The sequence below is a fragment of the Oncorhynchus clarkii genome, chromosome 22 (genome assembly GCF_045791955.1).
Source record: "Oncorhynchus clarkii lewisi isolate Uvic-CL-2024 chromosome 22, UVic_Ocla_1.0, whole genome shotgun sequence".
Taxonomy (NCBI): Eukaryota; Metazoa; Chordata; class Actinopteri; order Salmoniformes; family Salmonidae; genus Oncorhynchus; species Oncorhynchus clarkii.
In genome coordinates this window covers 22,998,434-23,003,433 of record NC_092168.1, presented here as the reverse complement: position 1 = coordinate 23,003,433, position 5,000 = coordinate 22,998,434, and the positions used below count along the sequence as shown (strand labels likewise).

The 5,000-nt window shown below is 46.3% G+C and overlaps 1 protein-coding gene across 1 annotated transcript in view; it reads left to right on the top strand.

Moving 5' to 3' along the window:
• The window catches only part of LOC139380618 (interleukin-1 receptor accessory protein-like 1), a 332,883-nt gene that overhangs the window by 156,102 nt on the left and 171,781 nt on the right, over positions 1-5,000 (top strand). The gene's annotated exons all lie outside the window — the stretch shown is intronic.

The window sequence follows — 5,000 nt, the reverse complement described above, 5'->3', positions numbered from 1 at the left end:
GTGTGTGTGTGTGTGTCTGATTTAACTTGGTGAAGATGGTGCCTCGTGGCTTTGTTTTCAGATCACTTCCTAGTTGTTTCTATGGAATGTGAAAGCTATGTCCGTGGGAGCCTGAGACTGGGTCAGATTATGCATGTGGGATTTGTTAATAATAGGAGAATTACACGACACCTGTCTGCAGTGCACCAGTATCAGTGTAGAGGTCATCTTAGGAGAAACACACAGTACATGAATACACTGATGAGGGGAGAACCTTTTCATATTATAGTTCACTTTGCCCTACGGAAAAGTAGGAGAACAGAGGGGAGAGAGAGAGAGAGAGAGAGAGAGAGAGAGAGAGGAAAAGGATAGAGAGTGAATGGGGGAAAGAAAAACGTCACCTAACTACAACCCCTTCAACTAAACCTGTACTTTAGCCCAAATATAAACAGTTGGGAAGAGAAAACCTCTCCCAGAGTTTAGAGCCAGCTAGGGATCAGGTCAATCATCCCGACCAACCTGGGACACTGTCCGAACAGATGTGCCAGAGTTTCAGACTCAGCACAGAATGGACACCCTTCCCCAACAGTAAGATCCAGATGTACCAGATGCATATTGGTGGCTATGGCTCCATCTATTATCCTCCATTGGAGGTCAGCTGTCCTCTTTTCAATAGGCAGTTTGTATAAAGACCACCAACAAGCCTTTTGGGGCGGCACCTGGACCAAGCACACCCTCGTTCATTTGACCCCTTCCAGGGAAGAAACACCGGACAGTTTTACACAGATTTTGTACATGTCCTTCTTTCCCACCGCCTTGAACTCCCCCAGTTCCGGGGTATGAAAGGAAAGCAGCATCCCCACGTCCTCCTCTAATGCCCCCACTGCAGCACTAACATTCAGCGCAGGGAACACATAATCCAGACCCTCCATCCACTGATCCGAATTGGAAGTGTCAGTCACATTCTGCCGATGAAGTACTGGCAAGGAATTACAGACCTCAGCTACAACCTTCCTCAGTAGACGAGATGACCGGATCCCCGCTCTTTCTCCCAGCTCCTCCAACGATCTGCTCCTACTCTGCATCAGATGACCCAGCTTGGTACACCCCACACCTAACAGGCATGAACGTAGGCTGGCTTACCCCACAGCACGGGGACTGGATGGCAGTGTTGTAAAAAAAGAGGCTCTTCAAAAGCCACATACCTGGTGGGGTGCCGGTCTTACGACACTTGACAAGAACTCTCCAAGCCTGCTTAATAGACTCATAAAATGGAGTCAAGCCAGACAAATCACCCCCCTCTAGCTTTAAGAGGAAAATATGCTTGTCTAAGCCCAATCGGCCCACTCTCCTCATCAATGTATAGGTTGTGTCGACCCAGCTAGAACGGTCACGATAAAACCGTTTCTGGGCTGCTTAAAGCCGGAAAGCCATGATCCTGGAAGAAATATCCACCAGGCCTTTCCCACCCTCATGCAGTGGCAGGTACAGGGCCACAGCTTTAATCTAATGTTGTCCAGACCAGAAGAAATTGACAAGGGTCCTCTGAAGCTCTTGTATCAGACCCCCCCAGTGGCTGTACAATCATTAGTCTGCGCCACAGGATAGAGGCAGCTAGATTATTGGCTACCAGCACCCTTCCCCTATAAGACAGCTGGGGTAGCACCCATTTCCACCTTGACAGTCTGGCACACACTTTCTCCACTACACCCTCCCAGTTCTTTTTCTGAAAGACATCGGAGCCCCCAAAGTCTTCATCCCATCTCTGCCCCACTGAATCCCCCTGGTAACTGTGGTGCGGACCCCGTCTGAAGCTGACCTGCCCACAGCGATTCGCTCTTTTCCCAATTGACTCTAGCTGAGGAGGCCCCCTCATACACCTTTAAAGCGTTTGAGAGAAACTTAACATCCTCACCCCCTGTAATAAAAACTATCACGTCATCTGCATACACAGACAGTGCTATCGTGAGACCCTTCATTACCCCAGGCACAGAGAAACCAGTAAGCCTCGCTCTTAAAAAACAAAGTATTGGTTCACTTGCCAGATAATATAACTGCCCTGAAATTGGGCATCCCTACCTGATACCCCTTTGGACGGGATTGGGGCAGCTCAAACCACCCCCCACCCAGGCCCCAGTATACAGTAAAGTCATCCAAGACAAAAAAAACATCCCCAAACCCAAAAGCTTTCATTGTTTTGAATGACTACTGGTGGTCTACACGGTCAAAGTTTACAAATGTCTAAAACATCTCTTATCAGAAACAAGTTATCAACAATAGAGAGGTCAGGTCCAGTCAGTCTGGTCCAACAGCCCCAGATACTGTTTCAACCTGTCTGAGAGACATTTAGATACAATTTTTTAGAAGAGCCAATGAAAGCACAGCACATTGACAGGAAACAGGAAGAGAAAAGATTCACACACCACTTCAGAAAAATCCCCCCGAACAGATCCCAAAAAGTCCTTATAGAACTCAGATGGTAAACCATCGATGCCAGGGGCTCGGCCTGATGAGAGCTGCATAACTGCTGTGGACAGCTCCTGCAGAGTAATGTCAGAGTCCAAAGCAACTCTCTGCTCAGGACCCAATTGAGGAAGTCCATGTAACAGCTGTTCAGTACAAAGATAATCACAATCCTCCGCCTTATAGAGGGCAGAGTAGAAATCCACGGCATGTTGGCGCATTTCACTATCATCCGTGGTCATCTTCCCATCAGGGAGACGAAGGCAGACCATCTGTTTGCGTTGCAATGTCGACTGTCCTAGGTTTTTTTTTAAGTACCAGGAGCATCCATATCTTTCAGGGTAGCAAAACGAGACCTAATCAAGGCACCCTTCACTCTTTCATGTAAAAACGACCTCCGTTCATGTCTCTTGTCCTGTAAGTTCAGGACTAGTCCGGGGTCATTCTGAGTGAGCAACTTCAATTCAATAAATTTGATGTCCTGTTCAAGGGTCCTGATAGTCTCTTTAACTTCAATTCGAGACAGAGCAGGATACTGTTGACAAACAATTGTATTTGGGCCTTCCCAACCTCCCACCATTGTCTCAAGGACTCAAAATTCCCTTTTGTAAACCTGAATTTTTCCCAAAACAACAAACACCTTTCCCAAAACATGACATAATGTAACAATTTGTAACAGTTTGGAACAGTTTCCCACTACCTTTTGCTGCCGTAACAGCAGTAACACATTTCCTCAAGGGAAAACACTTCTTCTCACTCAACTGGTCTAACCCCACCATCTTCTGTAACATCACAGCTGACCTCACAAACTTATCAACATAGAAAAAATCTGCCAATTTGACAGATTTCCCCTCTCCCTACATCATTGGGCCCAGGCATTACGAGGACCACCTGCGTCCCTCCCTCCGCCTTCTCCCTTTTCGGGCAAGCATGTTGCTTATGGCCAACATCACCACACTCAAAACGCTGTTGACTGCCCGTACTAGCATAAGCCATATACAGTCTGTTGTCATACTTGACTTTAAACGATAACTCCAAAGTCTGCTCCGTTGAGTCCAAAAACGACATAACCTGTTTCAGAGCCGGGTGTTTGCAACCCAAGGGGACAATCCTAATTGAACTTGCAAACTTCCCAAAGCGCAATAACTCGCTCTTCAATAGCTAATTGGGAATAAACGGTGGTACATTCGAAATCGTTACTCTTGTTGACAGAGAAAAAAGCGGCGTAACTTGGATAAACATTCCTTTAAGAAGTACACCATGCTCAACCATCATATCAACAAGACACTCTTCTTTAAGAAGTACACCATGCTCAACCATCCGATCAACAAGACACTCTTCTTTAAGAAGTACACCATGCTCAACCATACGATCAACAAGACACTCTTCTTTAAGAAGTACACCATGCTCAACCATCCGATCAACAAGACACTCTTCTTTAAGAAGTACACCATGCTCAACCATACGATCAACAAGACACTCTTCTTTAAGAAGTACACCATGCTCAACCATCCGATCAACAAGACACTCTTCTTTAAGAAGTACACCATGCTCAACCATCCGATCAACAAGACGCTCTTCTTTAAGAAGTACACCATGCTCAACCATCCGATCAACAAGACACTCTTCTTTAAGAAGTACACCATGCTCAACCATCTGATCTACAAGACACTCTTCTTTAAGAAGTACACCATGCTCAACCATACGATCAACAAGACACTCTTCTTTAAGAAGTACACCATGCTCAACCATACGATCTACAAGACGCTCTTCTTTAAGAAAAAACACCACCGCTTCATTCATCCACGACGCATAAGAAACATTCTCATAGCCTACCTTCTCTCCTACGGCGACCAGAAACTCCTCCACCGTGACAGTAGCTTCAGTAACACACTTAAAGCCGTGCCGAAGTGACAGGGACGGTGTCCCCATGTGGGTCGCCATCCCCACCAAAGCCAGGGCAATTTCGACAAGAAAAACAATCAACTTAATTCTACCACAACAAATAAATAAGATAAATAATCACCTTAATCATGTGTAGGAAAACCACCAAGAAAAGTAAAGAAAGACAAGAAGGAAAAAACAGATGTAACTTCAGACAACACTCGCACTCGCTCATACAATTCCCAGCATGCACCAAACACTCCCAGCATACAGAGAGAGAAAAAGTGTGTGTGTGTGTCCTCTAAATGCTCTTAGCCTAAGATATCTATTATATGACTCTCGAGTTACCTTTCTCACCTGAGTTCTCCCCTGTTGAGGTCAGGCATGGCCTGCGGATCACAGCACGCATCCCAGGGAGCGGCCCAGGCCAAACTAATCAAAGGCAGATCAGTGGTAGATTAGCCAGTCGGACTCGACCTCCAGGTTTTCCCAGAATTCAATTAAGGCTTGGATAATGACTGGGAGCGCTGGAACCTGGAGTTATTTGGATTGCTCTGCAGCCGAGCTGATTGAATTCCGAGGGTTGCCGCGAGCTATGGTGGAATAGAATCCTCTGAGCCAGAGTTGTCCCTGCCAGAGAGGGAGGAGAGTACCCGGAGTGAGCAGCCTATGTA